General features: G+C 48.1%; 1 protein-coding gene across 1 annotated transcript in view; it reads right to left on the bottom strand.

Annotated features, from left to right (window-relative positions):
* Positions 1-793: 793 nt before the first annotated feature.
* LOC142765447 (protein Skeletor, isoforms B/C-like) overlaps positions 794-16,322 on the bottom strand; it is a 62,154-nt gene continuing 46,625 nt past the window's right edge. The window contains exon 10 of the mRNA XM_075866479.1: positions 794-1,097. The gene's annotated coding sequence lies outside the window, so the exon portion shown is untranslated. The remainder of the gene's footprint in view (positions 1,098-16,322) is intronic.

Below are 16,322 nucleotides of genomic sequence, written 5' to 3'. Positions count from 1 at the left end.
CGACATCCACGGCTATCCTTCCATCGCAGACCACTCTTTCCTCGCATGTGACTCTTGAACATCTTCGCGTTCCTGAAGTTTTCCGTGGGGAAGAGTTTGAGGATGTCGAGGACTGGCTCGAACAGTTCGAACGGGTCGCTGTTTCCAACCACTGGAGCAAACAGCACAAACTTGGTCGTGCATATTTCGCACTGGAAAATAGCACTCGCACGTGGTACGAGAACCGCGGGGCTACATTCCAATAATGGGAAGATTTCCGTCGAAAGCTCTTCGCTACATTTTTGAACTCGGACCGACGGGACCGCACAGAGCAACTGGTTGAGGCCCACGTGCAAAACCCAACGAAACAGCCACCATGTACCCAGAGCGTATGATCCGTCTGTTTTGACGAGCTGACCCTGACGTGCCCGAGGCAAAGAAGGTGCGTCACCTAATGCAGGGTGTTAAGGAACCAGTGTTTGTGGGCATCGGACGAAATCCACCTACAACAGTATATGTATTCATAAGAGAGGCGACTGTCATCGAGTGCGCACTGCAACAACATTGCCGACATTTTGACCGCCTGTCGAACCACACGGCAGTAAGTGCTGCAGCTCAGAACACTGCCGTATGTGAAAGTTCCCTGCGACAAATGATTAGGAAAATACTGCGTGAAGATCTTCGGGCCCTCTGCGTTCCCCCTACCCAGCACCTCCACCAGTGTCACGACGTCAAACAGAGGTCTTGCCGCAGAGATTGAGACACCAGAAGCAGGGCCGTCTTTTTATTAGAACGCACAAGCGAGTTCTTCTTTTTCGTCTATTTCATATTCCTTCATGGCACATGTACAACTGCCAACGTCTTTCTTGAGCAAGCACGTGACAATATATTGCCCTGATTGCGTGTGCCATATTCATAGCAAGCGTTCCTGTGAAGATCTTTCATGAAAGTGGTGATGACTCACTTGTATGTATTACATGCAAAGTATTACGCGCATAGCGACAAAATTCAACATCCTAAGTGTGCTTCAGGTTGGCAAGCTATAGATTCCGCAATTCACTTGAAATCATTTTACTTCTGCGAAATTTTCCTGCACTGATGTACGTGGTGCATAGACTCTGTAAATAGAAAAACGTGAAGAAACAGCGATGTTATAACAAATTATTTTAAAATTTCTCATCCATTCATTAGTTTCATGGGCACAGCATCTAGTCAAGCGACTCACCATAATTGTGGCAGACTCTACCAAAATACAGAAAAAGTACAGGTGTACTCTTCATGCTTAAGACTGTGCTCTTCAAATCTGTGGATGTCAAGCTTCAAGATATCATTTAGAGATGTGGCCTTCAGGCAGCAGCAGCCAGAAGAGCAAGGCACAAATTTTTTCAAGTTTCTTTTGTTTGGGAATATACCTGAAATAAATAATGTGTTTTAAATGCACCTAATACAATCTTATGCTTATAAAAACACTATCATACAGTATGGTCATGCTTACACCAATGTACGCCTTCTTTATGCATTGATTCTCTCGGAAGCTAAATCTGACAAATGATTGTTGCAGCATATACTAATGTACAATATCTCAGAGGGTGAGATCACTGTCCAACACAATTGAAAAGCAATACTATCAACGGTTTGCTTTACAAGAAAATATTGTTACAGAACGAATAGATACCTATGGCGTATTCATTACACATGTTCGGCAAGTACATTTTGTGGACGCTTGTCCCACTTCATGTTACCCTTTGAATCTCGTCAGAAGTGAGAGGCACATGAATATTCCGCAGCACTGCCAGTTTTTTTATTTGAGTCATTTTTTGTTTCTGGAATATGCCTACACACTTCATGTTATTATAAATTTGCCTCAAGTAAAAAAAGAAGCCACCAGGTAAAGAAAGGGCATAATTCACTATAAAAGGGGTTGTTTATTGTGCCTAATTCTCTGTATCTGTACGTAATGCTTTCTTTTACACGTAAGTCTCACTCACATTAGTTTGTAGAACACTATTGCGTGTTGTAGTTAGAACTGTATGCTAACAAAGGCACACGAATGTCTAGGAACGTGCCAGCACATTATAACATTGTTGCCGCTATGACAATTGCCTGAGTATTATTTTAAAATTCAATTTCAACGAGAAAGCATTCCTGTAGTAAGTATAGCTTTGCTGAAATATGTGTGCTTAGTCACTCTTGTCAGACGTTCCACTCTTCCGGTCTTTTTCTAATTGATATGTGGGGTTTAACGTCCCAAAACCACCATATGATTATGAGAGACGCCGTAGTGGAGGGCTCCGGAAATTTCGACCACCTGGGGTTCTTTAACGTGCACCCAAATCTGAGCACACGGGCCTACATCATTTCCGGCTCCATCGGAAATGCAGCCACCACAGCCGGGATTCGAACCCGTGACCTGCGGGTTAGCAGCCGAGTACCTTAGCCACTAGACCACCATGGCGGAGCCCGGTCTTTTTCTCAAAGTTTTCATATATATTGTTACAGGCATAGCGTTGCCATAGTGTCGAGATATTTTCCTTTGTGCCGAATGACAACGTGCTTGCTTTTTGTGCCACTTTGCAGTGTTGTACGCAAGCAAGTATTGATTGCATTACCTAGAGCAGCATGACCACTGCCGTGGAATGCTGTAGCTTCATGGATGCACTCGCATCTACATGGTACAACTGAATGTTCTATATTTGTTTCAGAGCGAAGCTCTTAAGCTTTCATTTCTGCATTGAGCAGTGTCACCGTTGGTGTTGTCGCCGTCGATGTAACCGATAGAGCGAACGAGGACGAAAAAGAGAGAACACCAAGTCCGTAGATTTCATAGGCCAATAGCCTCTAACTTCACTTTCTTTCTTCCTCTATAAAGCACGCCCATCTCTCAGTCGGGGCCCCTACTCATGCACAGACGGTACTTGCACTGCATCTGGCTTTGCTTGTCTTAAATGTGCTGTCCGCATTTCACTTGATTCGGGGTGCCTGAACTGCACTTTGTGGTGTTTGTAGTGCTTAGACGCTGAAAGTTTCTCAGGCAGTATGTAACGATTGTTACATTTCTACAACCACGGAGAGCGAGAACCTCAAACCATAGTGGAGTTGCTCCTACACCAAGTAGCGCTCAGAGTTTGACTTAAGGACGATCGTGATCTTCGGTGTGTTTTTTTTTTCATATGTAAAACACCTAGTCAGGTATTGGCGTCAGAAGTGAACAAGTGCGATGGGTGCATGGGTCCCTGATGGCTCTGAAGACTACGATATACCCGCGGAGCATACGGAACGCCACACTTCTTCTTTCTTCTCAATTAGGACAGCGTGTTTTGGGAAAGACAGCTCCCACGCAAAATACACAAATCGTATGTCATAGGCACTGCTCCGAAATCCACCGAATAAGGACTGAGATTCCGGTTTACCATGCATGGAAACAGAAATGCCATCCCTTAAGACTCGAGGGCGAAAGGCGTCTTCTTCCTATTTTGTCTGGATCATTTGTCATTAAAATCATTTGAAGTTGTCATTTCAATTTGTCATTTGAATTTGCCAGACAAATGATCCATGTCTGGATCAATTTGTCTGGACTGTAGTTAGGCAAAGGTTTTACTGATCTTCGTTTATGCGCCAAACAAGGGCGGTGGCTGACAACTGCTTCGACCTCTCTTGTTTTTTAACGCTTTTAACACCCGTCTTGATCTGACGTATCAGATCTTCGCAAACAAAAGTGATAACGGGCTTCGGGAAGCCGGCTACCTGAAGGCGACACACCTGTTCGTAGAAGCATTGTTCCGCACGGTGCCTACAGGACTTCAAGATAGAGGCCCCGAGGCTAGACGTGGTGATGCCCTTCTTCACTAATGTTGAATGTCCAGACTTGTAGTTCGGCCAAGGTTTCACTGATCTTGGGTTATGCGCCAAACAAGGGCGGTGGCTGACAATTGCTTTGACCTCTCTTGCTTTTAACACGTTTAACACCCTTCTTGATCTGACGTATCAGACCTTGGCAAACAAAAGTGATAACAGGCGTCGGGAAGCCGGCTACCTGAAGGCGACACACCTGTTCGTAGAAGCTTTGTTCCACCCGGTGCCTGCACGACTTCAGGATCGCAGCCCCAAGGCTTGACGTGGTGATGCCCTTTTCACTAATTTTGATTGACCGGACTTGTAATTAGGCAAAGGTTTTACTGATCCTGGGTTGTGTGTCAAACAAGGGCGGTGGCTGACAATTGCTTTGACCTCTCTTGTTTTTTAACACTTGTAACACCCTTCTTCATCGGACGTATCAGACCTTCGCAAACAAAAGTGATAACGGGCGTCGGGAAGCCGGCTACCTGAAGGCGACACACCTGTTCGTAGAAGCTTTGTTCCGCCCGGTGCCTGCACGACTTCAGGATCGCAGCCCCGAGGCTAGACGTGGTCATGCCCTTTTCACTAATTTTGAATGACTGGACTTGTAGTTAGGCAAAGGTTTTACTGATCTTGGGATATGCGGTAAACAAGGGCGGTGGCTGACAATTGCTTTGACCTCTCTTGTTTTTAACACTTTTAACACCCTTCTTGATCTGACGTATCAGACCTTCGCAAACAAAAGTGATAACGGGCATCGGGAAGCCGGCTACCTGAAGGCGACACACCTGTTCGTAGAAGCTTTGTTCCGCCCGGTGCCTACACGACTTCAGGATCGCAGCCCCGTGGCTAGACGTGGTGATGCCCTTCTTCAATAATTTTGAATGACCGGACTTGTAGTTAGGCAAAGGTTTTACTGATCTTGGGTTATGCGCCAAACAAGGGCGGTGGCTGACAATTGCTTTGACCTCTCTTGTTTTTTAACACTTTTAACACCCTTCTTGATCTGACGTATCAGAACTTCGCAAACAAAAGTGATAACGGGCGTGGGGAAGCCGGGTACCTGAAGGCGACACGCCTGTTCGTAGAAGCTTTGTTCCGCCCGGTGCCTTCACGACTTCAGGATCGCAGCCCCGAGGCTAGATGTGGTGATGCCCTTTTCACTAATTTTGAATGACCGGACTTGTAGTTAGGCAAAGGTTTTACTGATCTTGGGTGATGCGCCAAACAAGGGCGGTGGCTGACAATTGCTTTGACCTCTCTTGTTTTTTAACACTTTTAAGACCCTTCTTGATCTGACGTATCAGACCTTCACAAACAAAAGTGATAACAGGCGTCGGGAAGCCGGCTACCTGAAGGCGACACACCTGTTCGTCGAAGCTTTGTTCCGCCCGGTGCCTGCACGACTTCAGGATCGCAGCCCCGAGGCTAGACGTGGTAATGCCCTTTTCACACATATATATATATATATATATATATATATATATATATATATATATATATATATATATATATATATATATATATATATATATATATTTATATATATATATATATATATATATATATATATATATATATATGACGTATGAACTGATTGATTGATTGATTTGTGGGGTTTAGCGTCCCAAAAGCACCATTTGATTATGAGAGACGCCGTAGTGGAGGTCTCCAGAACTTTCGACCACCTGGGGTTCTTTAACGTGCACCCAAATCTGAGTACACGAGCCTACAACATTTCCGCCTCTATCGGAAATGCAGCCGCCGCAGCCGGGAATCGAACCCGCGACCTGCGGGTCAGCAGCCGAGTACCTTAGCCACTAGACCACCATGGCGGGGCGTTTGCTAGAGGAGCCTATTGCCTCGCGAATTCCCCACTGCAAAAAGTAGATGGTTGGCAAAAAGATGGTTCGTAGAAGCCGAGGAGGAAGAAGTGCTTTTAAAATAAACATGGCGTATGAGCCAGGCCACGTCTCCAACTCATCATAGCGTCACACGAGTCGACAGAATGGAAACCTGCCTGCCCCTTCATCAGTTAGTCCTCATCGACGCAGTTCCCCAGAAGACGCCCTGACCGGACATTGACTACCGAATCATCGCCTAGGAGGACAACGACCAGCACCATGACAGAACCATCGGCTGACCTCGACATCCCCAAGTACACCTGATCAGCGGACTACGGACCCGTAGAGGACTGGTTCAACCTGTTCGAACTCCACGCTACCGCTGCATCCTGGTCGGAACGGGAGATGGTTACGAACCTCAGCGACTACGTCACTGGTAAGGCATTCAAATTTTACCTATTTCACATATTCCAGAACGACGAATCATGGCAAAAATCAAAGAGGAGATGATTACCTGTTTTAATGACTATGACCCAAGACATACTCATTGCCAACCATCTAGAGACAACTGCACACTATCCTCAATTTCCTAAGCAGTCCTCAAGCATTCGAAAGTCCAGCGCGAATCGACAAGTGCGTCAAGACGAAGTGGCACATGCGTTTGCTTACAGAAGACCATTCGTATATTGGGAAAAACCCAACCGTCAAGCGCAGCTCCCTTGTGCACGAAAGTCGGCATTTCCAAAGTCGTGGCACCAACATACGACACGAGACGTCGCTCACCCTACTGATGCCTTGCATGCTTCGTCTCGCATACATGGTCCACCACCTGGTTTTCTACGACGCAGCTCTTCAGAGGCTCCTAACGGTCACTGTTCATGTCATAAGGACGCCTTGTTCATGGTAGACCAGCTGACACATAGGGAAAATACCAAACAACACCAAGATGATTCAAAGAGTGAAAATCAGTCTCCGCGCATTGGAGCAGCTTACTCCCCATCTCGCAGACTTGGCCCGCATCCTGGTTTTACATCACTTCGCTGTTTCATCGCTCACAACGCTCATCTCACGCCTCTCACTCGCCCACTAAGGTTGGCATAGAGCTGCGGAACTCCGAATATACTCAGCCAAGCCTAGGACCAACAATCCTCATTCATGCATCAGAACAGCTTACCTCCCAAGGTGCGGACACAGAGAAACAGCCCCAAGTAAAATCTGACCAAACCAATCCTCTCGCAGTGTCGCCGTCGAGTTCCCAGCCACCTGAGAGCACAATCGACACAGGAGGCTCGGAAGGATCAACTTTCAAGCACTTACCTGTGCCAGGAACGTCCATTAAGAATGTCGTTGCAAGAGCCTCAGCAGATTTTTCTGTCAATTCTGGCACACTATCTCCACTGCCTGACAAGAATCGTGACACCCTAACCACTATCGACTATTTACTGATGAAATCATCATGCAAAGAAAAGCAGACAAATGTTCCTGAAAGATGCCCATCTGACCAACTTTCACAAAAAGACGAGCAATTTCAGCAAAGGCAACTTCACAAACTCCAGGAACTACAACGGACACACCAACAAGGACGACGACGCAAAGCAAGTGTATTAAAACAAATTCGTGATGTGAGCATCTTCGCATAAGGGATCGGCGCCAGAAACGCATTTGGCACAAAATATCAAGACTGCGCCTAACATTACAGCTCCGAAAGCTCAGGAAACACCGAACAAGACAAGAAGTCACCAGTTCCACCACGCAACGATTCAGACACCATCCCGTTAGTTTACGACAACGAGCACGCACGCAGCAAAGACAGCGACGCCGAAGACCGATCAACTGCAACGCTTTCAAACAGCGCCCACTCTTCGCAATAATGCCAGCTATTTCATCAGTCTCCACGTCCAAAGCATTCTTGTGTTATCCAGGACGCAACCATCAGACTCGCCCGCCAGATCTCTTATTGATATCACCAAACTGCCACACTCTCCCTTCAAGTCTTAGCCACGAAGAAGACAACACGTGCTTATCAAAAAATGTGAGTCTACCTCCTTATTTTGACATTGGTGACTTCCAAGCCACTCCTTGTTTACTTTTTCTTGTTTGTAAGTTGTAACTCATGCTTTCTTTCGGGGGGAGGGGGAATCATGTGACGTATGAAGGTAGCGATGGTTGGTAGAAGCCGAGGAGGAAGAAGTGCTTTTAGAATAGACATGGCGTATGAGCGTATGTGTGTTTGACGCTATTAATCATAGCGTCAAACACACACACACACACACACACACACATATATATATACATATATATATATATATATATATATATATATATATATATATATATATATATATATATATATATATATATATATATATAGGGAAACTAAGTACACGCCTCTAAAAAAATGTTTACGGGTGACGTTTCGATCGGAGACCGATCTTCATCAGACATTGATGAAGATTAGTCTTCGATCAAAACGTCACCAATAAACAGTTTTTTAGAGGCTGTCACACAGGTCTCGTTAATTAGAGAGGCGATCGCCGGGCTAATTCCAAGGGCCGAAGTATCGGCCCCCCGAACCACACCACGAAAGCCTGGACAATTTAGAAGTGGTCCTTTTTGGCGCGCCAGCGGACGCCGGCTGTGGCCCAAAGAACAAGTCAGAGAGAGAGTTGATAAACAAAACACAATTATATTCTCAATAATGGCAGATCAAAAAAACAATACACAAGTATGCACGCTCCACAACAGTTGCATAATATGTCACCAATCAAACAACGTACTACACAGTACAATCAGCCACACTCGAAACAACGGACACAGACAACAATACGCACTACAATGCAGTCGCATGCATTGAACAACCAAGACACTTAGACTAAAGAGATAGAAAACCTATTCAGTCCAAAGTTCTTGGAACAAAAGTCTAGATGATACTCTTCCGAGAATCACCCACTCAAAGGCCAGCGTTGTTGTCGTTCCGCTGCCCCTGAAGTTTTGTCTTCCAGGAAACCTCGCCGAAGTTTCTCTTCCAGGAAACCTCGCGTCTTCAAAGGGCCAATCTCCAAGCTTCAAACTTCTTCGCCGGAACCACGTCGGCTTCATACACGCAGCTGTTGCCACGCTTCTTCGCTCGGGTAAACTCACGCTCTTGCCTGTAGCTCGAGCCTTCACCCCTCAGGTGGAAATCCTCTTCTTCTTCTGCTTTGTCGCTACGGACAAAACCTTCGCCGACTACACGGCGGAATCCCTACACGCTCTGGCGCTAACTTCCGTCTTCTCCTGCCTTGTCCCTACGGACAAAACCTTCGCCGTATACACGGCGGGATACCCAACGCGCTCTTTCGCTAACTTCCGTCTTCTCCTGATCTCTCGTCTCAGCTGCTCGGTTAAATACCTTCCGCGCGACATTCCAGAAAGTTCTCGTCATTTCGTCGGCGTGATACGCAGTGAAGGATGGGGAGAGGCCCGAGACTGTACGGGGGCCATCCCCGACAGATGACTCAACCCGGCATACACGCCCCCTTCCTTCTGAAAATTTCTAGGGCTTGCTAGGCCGCCGATGTGGGGTGAGGAGGTTCGTCGGCGAAGCCACGCTTCCGAGGGGAGAGCGCGCGCCCGGGGAGCCGTGGATGTTTGTTTTCTTTTTTTCTTTTGACCTCCCGGCGTCTCTCCCGCGCGTTATTGCAAGAATTTGGCGGCGCGCCCATTTTTAGCGCTCGTTCTGTGACACTGCCCCCCACTTTCAGAATATTATCTCATAATATTCAAAACCACACAAACGAGCGCGAACAGTCACCACACACTCTGAAAGACTAACACAAACCGTCGCTCATGACACTTCACATTCGGAATAGATCCTCAATACAACTGTACATTGTAATTCAATTCCACGTCACATGAAATATAGCCACAGGTACACGACTACAACACTTCATCACACATTCCAAACAATAAAAATGTATAAAGTTCTCTCATTACAACAATTACTATACTCCCATCATTACTATACATCACATCACCGAAACAAACATTTTGACTCACTCAGCATACAGTTGCGACACAGGACAACAAGAACATTAACACAACATATGGCACTCAGCCCTGCCAAATACAATCCGATTCTACCTCAGCACCTATCCTGTGTATTTCGAGCGGCGCTTGCGCCCTTTCTTTCGGTGCTCGCTCGATCTCTTCCAATTGTTTCTGCTCGTTTTGTTCCGGCGAGCCCCTTCCAACGACGGTATCTGAGGCGGCGTCTCAGCCATCGTTGTCACTTCCGACACTGCTAACGGGTCATGACGTTCGACGGGTCCTGTCTGTTTATTTACCAGCTTGTTCATGTCTCTACATTTGGCCCGGCTGGCCGACTCCGTCACCTTTACACTGCCGGTCGGTTGAGGTCGTGCCGACGTAAGTCCAGCTGCCCGGCCCGTGAACTCATTCAAAAAAATCATCTTCTTATTCGCTGTCTCTTGCGCCGCGGCTTCACCTTGGGCTCTAGTGAGATCCACCCCGGGCTGCTCCTCCACTGTATTTCGCGGTCGCTGGGTTGGCGAGGGCTCTATCTTAGGGTCTTCTCCCAAACATTCCGGATCATTCGGTCCTCGCGCCCCGTCGATGTTTCCGATGACAAGGTCGTAAAGGGGGGTCGTCATACATAGAGCGGTAACCTCCCCGCTGAAGTACGGGGTTTCCACCTCAATCTCTGCTTCGGGAAGCATCCGAACCGTACGGTCAATTAGGCAAACCGGTTTCAGTTTGCCGGTTAACTCACTTTCCCGTACCAAATTTCTCCGCACGATAACCGTGGAGCTACCGGTGTCTCTTAGAACCGTAATCTTCTTGCCTGCAACCTTTCCAGGCAGCGTTGGCATTCCCTTCGTAACACCGGTTGGCTGTTTTGACATTACAGCACCCACAATAGGAATTTTCTTCCCATTCTTCAACTCTACGAATCCATCGGTGACGGCATTATTATCAGATTTCGGTGCCGCTTGCACACGGGAAACCTGGTGAGTTTGACTCGCTCCGTTTTGACATGCGTCTGCTTAGTGCCCAGTCTGACCACACTTAAAACATTTTACTGCCGTAGGGCTCGTAAAGATCGTTCGACAGTTTTTCGCGCGATGACCCACTCGGTCGCACAGAAAACATCGCGGAATGCTCTATGGGGCACGCTTCTTTTCTTCGGGAGCCAATTTCTTCGAATCATCGGGACAATCCTTCTTGACCTTGGCCAAATTAGTTCCACCTTGCGCTTCCAAGAATTGATCAGCCAATTCAAGCATTCCTTCAAGTGACTCAGCCTTCCTCTCTTTCAAGTACAGCGACAGGCTTGGGCGGCAACTAGTAAGAAATTGTTCTCTAATTAGGAGCTCTCTAAGTTCATCCTACTCCTGCGCTGTCCCTGAAAGTTCAATCCATCTGTCGAAATAATGGCAAAGTCGGGCGGCATACTGCGTAGCCGTCTCACCATCAGCTGGCTTTCCTGTCCGAAATCTGTCCCGGAAACCTTCTACAGTAAACCTAAATCGCTTCAGCAAAGCAGCTTTCACCCTTGCATAGTTGGCTGCATCGGTCGGCGTCAGCCTACCGTACACACTGAGCGCTTCACCACTCAAGCAAGTACTCAAAGCAGTTGCCCATTGCTGTTCCGGCCAATTCTGGCTCCTCGCAATTGTCTCAAATCTGTGGAGGTACGCGTCTAGGTCATCCTTCCTTTCATCAAACGCTACGAGCAGCTTGCTTGGGTTCAAGCGGAAGCCGTGATCTTCCCGTTCGCTGCTTTCAACTCTAGCTTGGACGGGAGTTTCACTTCGCTGTTGCAAACGGAGCCGCTCGAGTTTCATCTCGTGCTGCCGCTGGCGTTCCCTTTCAGCCATCTCCGCTTCTCTTTCTTCTTTCAGCTGTCGCTCCCTCACTTCTCTTTCTTCCTTCAGCTGTCTCTCCCTCGCTTCTCTTTCTTCTCTCGCTGTTTCGGCTGCCAACTTCTCTCTCTCCAGCTCCAACTTCAATTGCTGCTCTCTTTCTTCTTTCGCCCTTTCAGCAGCAAGCTTTTCTCTCTCTAACTCCAACTTCAATTGTTGCTCTCTTTCTTCCTTCGCCCTTTCAGCGGCCAGCCTTCCTCTCTCCAACTCAGCTGCTATTTCTTCCTTGGCCCTCTCAGCTGCCAACCTCTCTCGTTTCAACTCGGCTGCTTTTTCTTTCTTGGCTCTCTCTTTTTCTTCTTTTTCTTTCTGGGTGACCCATTTCCGTAGTTCGGCGCCAGAAAGACCCATCTTCTCACCAAAAGCGACCAACTTTTCGAGATTCATTGTGTCTCGCAAATAAAACCTTGCCGCGTGCAAAAAGTATCTGCCCTAAATCAGTCTATCAAAACACTCTCCTGCACTCGTTAACGAGAACACTGAGCAACACACAAAATCGTTCCGATAGCACTATCATCAACTCGAGGCTCTTTCTCACTACTTTGGACACACTGTGCACCAAAAGGTCCTGTAGCGGACGCCAGATTAATTGTCACACAGGTCTCGTTAATTAGAGAGGCGATCGGCGGGCTAATTCCAAGGGCCGAAGTATCGGCCCCCCGAACCGCACCCTGAAAGCGTGGACAATTTAGAAGTGGTCCTTTTTGGCGCGCCAGCGGACGCCTGCTGTGGCCCAAAGAACAAGTCAGAGCCGAGAGTTGATAAACAAAGCACAATTATATTCTCAATAATGGCAGATCAAAAAACAATACACAAGTATGCACGTTCCACAACAGTTGCATAATATGTCACCAATCAAACAACGTACTACACAGTACAATCAGCCACACTCGAAACAACGGACACAGACAACAATACGCACTACAATGCAGTCGCATGCATTGAACAACCAAGACACTTAAAGACTAAAGAGATAGAAAACCTATTCAGTCCAAAGTTCTTGGAACAAAAGTCTAGATGATACTCTTCCGAGAATAACTCAAAGTCCAGCGTTGTTGTCGTTCCGCTGCCCCTCAAGTTTTGTCTTCCAGGAAACCTCGCGTCTTCAAATGGCCACTCTCCAAGCTTCAAACTTCTTCGCCGGAACCACGTCGGCTTCACACACGCAGCTGTTGCCACGCGTCTTCGCTCGATAGCGGTAAACTCACGCTCTTGCCTGTAGCTCGAGCCTTCACCCCTCAGGTGGAAATCCTCTTCTTCTCCTGCTTTGTCGCTACGGACAAAACCTTCACCGACTTCACGGCGGAATCCCTACGCGCTCTGGCGATAACTTGCGTCTTCTCCTGCCTTGTCCCTACGGACAAAACCTTTGCCGACTACACGGCGGGATACCCAACGCGCTCTGGCGCTAACTTCCGTCTTCTCCTGATCTCTCGTCTCAGCTGCTCGGTTAAATACCTTCCGCGCGACATTCAAGAAAGTTCTCGTCATTTCGTCGGCGCGATACGCAGCGAAGGCTGAGGAGAGGCGCGAGACTGTACGGGGGCCGTCCCCGACAGATGACTCAACCCGGCATACACGCCCCCTTCCTTCTGGAAATTTCTAGGGCTTGCTAGGCCACCGATGTGGGGTGAGGAGGTTCGTCAGCGAAGCTACGCTTTCGAGGGGAGAGCGCGCGCCCGGGGAGCATTGGATGTTTGTTTTCTTTTTTTTTTGACCTCCCGGCGTCTCTCCCGTGCGTTATCGCAAGAATTTGGCGGCGCGCCCATTTTTAGCGCTCGTTCTGTGACAGAGGCGTATACATATTTTCCCTTAATTCTACGGCAACCGAATCCAGACTCTTTATAACCTACTATATATATACATACATACATACATACATACATATATATATATATATATATATATATATATATATATATATATATATATATATATATATATATATATATATATATATATAATGTGTGTGTGTGTGTATTCTGACGAAGGCCGTGCCCAGGCCGAAACGTTAGTAAAGACAATTTCTTTTTCAAATGTGCTATCTGCAAGTTCATTCAATATAGAAAATACCCGGACTTGTCGTGCCTTCTCTTCATTATATATATATATATATATAATAAGGAAAAGAAGTGTATACCTAAGGGCTCGTTTTGCCGTGTTTTAACACAATATGAGATCTAACAGACAGTAATGCCAAGGAATGTACAGGGGAAGTTATTAAAACCAATGAAATGTAAATAATAAGAAAGAAAAGTTGATGAATAATAACCAGCCGTGAGTAGGAACCAGCAGGTACAGGAACCAGCCGTGAGCTGCTCACGGCTAATTATTTTTTCATCCACTTTTCTGTCTTCCTATTTACATTCCATTGTTTCTAATAACTTCCCCTGTACATTCCTTGCCATTACTGTTTGTTAGATCTCATATATATATATATATATATATATATATATATATATCTATATATATATATATATATATATATATATATATATATATATATATATATATAGCTTACCTACAACTAGTGGTCGCCAGACACGCGGTGCCTCCGCGCATGAGCGGACTAGTGAAGGCAGTAAGGATGAATCTATACCCAGCGGACCAGTCCTTGAATCCTGCCACGTTCCATTTCCCAAGTTTTTGTTATCGTCCGAAAACACCGCACGATTCTCAGCGCAAACCGCACCTGCAGTTTTCTAGAAGGTTCCGGACTGTAGTAGATCATTTTGAGAAGATCACGCCCACTGTGTGAACGATACAGATTGTTCTGGAAGCTACGCCACCACCAGCGATAACGCTAGAACATTCGACGGCAAGAGTATAAATGCCGACGCGCTTCGCCGCTTGTCAGTTGCTGATCGAAGGCCGACGCTCCGTTCGCCGCTATCAGTCCGAGACTGCTATCTGTGCGAGACTGCTGCTGTAATTGGACTTTCAGTTTACCGGGCACAGGTTCGCCCAAATAAACTGTTAAATCCTAACACGAAGTCTCCTGTCTTCGGCCACGTCACGACCCCGTGACATCTGGTGGAGGTGCTGCTTCGTTCATGTACCGGACGCCCCCGTCAAGCCGTGAACCCAGCCCACGTCGCGGAGAAGACACCGACACCAACCAGGAGCAGCGAACAAGCCGCCGACAGCAAGGGCTACCACCGGAGTACGGGCTTCTACCAGACAAGGCGCGGAAGACGAAGGCCATGACCGCGACTGCAGCGACAATGACAACCGCAGCGTCCCAGCCCACGATGGTCATGCATCAACCCAGGGAACCACCAATTTTCCATGGGTCATCGTTCGAAGACCCGGAGTCCTGGCTGGAGACATACGACCGTGTGGCCGCCCTCAACCACTGGGACCATGACGAAAAGCTGCGTCGTGTGTTCTTCTATTTGGAAGACACCGCAAGGACTTGGCTTGAAAATCGGGAGTCCACGCTCCGAACGTGGGATGATTTCTGCGGCGCATTCCTTCAAACGTTCGCGAGCGTCGCTCGCAAAGAGAGGGCCGCTGCTTTATTAGAGACTCGGGTTCAGCTACCAAATGAAAATGTCGCCATTTTCACAGAAGAAATGACCCGACTATTCCGTCACGCTGATCCAGACATGCCTGAGGAGAAAAAAGTTCGTTTCCTCATGCGAGGGGTCAAACAGGAGCTCTTCGCGGGACTGGTGAGAAACCCACCGATAACCGTCCAAGAATTTGTAGCAGAAGCGACCACTATCGAAAAGACCCTGGACATGCGCACCAGACAGTATAATCGTCGCCTGACTGCAGACTGCGCTGCTGCTCAAGCCAGTAACTCTGGAGACCTGCGTGAAACGATCCGAGCGATCGTGCGGGAAGAGCTGCGCAAGCTGTTGCCTTCGGCCCAGCCTCAAGTGGATTCAATTGCTGACATTGTGCGAGAAGAAGTTCGGCAATCGCTTCAAATTCCCCACGCACCGCTGCCCGAGCCGGAGGCTATGAGCTACGCCGCTGCACTGCGCCACAACGCTCCTTCCCGTCCACGCCAAAACGCCGCCCCATCGCTCTTCCGTCGACAGACGCCACCGCCGCCACCGACGTCATACCGTTCGCCAGCGGCCCAGCGCAGTGCACCGAGGAAGACTGACGTCTGGCGCACCCCTGACCATCGCCCGCTCTGCTACCACTGCGGCGAGGCCGGACACACATACCGCCGTTGCCAGTACCGACAGATGGGACTGCGTGGCTTCGCCGTCAATGCACCGCGTCCACAGCCAGGAGAACGACCACGTGACATCGCCGACTACCTGACAGGAACTCGGTGGACACCACGAAGCCCTTCGCGTTCGCCGTCACCCAGCCGCCGCACGTCACCGCACCACCGGCAGTACTCTGGCCCAACGCGGGGCCGGTCTTCTAGCCCGTATCCGGGAAACTAAGGGCAGCAACCGGTGGAGGTGCGGTTGCTGTGCGACGAACTACCGAATATCCTCCGATGACGACGACGCCGCGACGGAGCTTTCCGAACACAACGCCAGCCAGGCAAAGCCCTGACGGCGAAAGCTCATTTACCGAAGGTGGCCTGACGACGCAGCATGGAAGCAGCGGAACAAGCCGACGCAGCCGTGACCCGACGCCACGCCCTAACTGTAATGCGAGACGGCGAACTAGCGACCTCGACGTTCTTATCGACGGCCACAGTGTGACTGCTCTCGTCGACACTGGAGCCGACTATTCTGTCATCAGTGGGTCGTTCGCCGCGAAGTTA

The sequence above is a fragment of the Rhipicephalus microplus genome, chromosome 6 (genome assembly GCF_043290135.1).
Source record: "Rhipicephalus microplus isolate Deutch F79 chromosome 6, USDA_Rmic, whole genome shotgun sequence".
Classification (NCBI taxonomy): Eukaryota; Metazoa; Arthropoda; class Arachnida; order Ixodida; family Ixodidae; genus Rhipicephalus; species Rhipicephalus microplus.
Note: the sequence above shows the minus strand (reverse complement) of the source record. Positions and strands in the feature narration are given on the sequence as shown.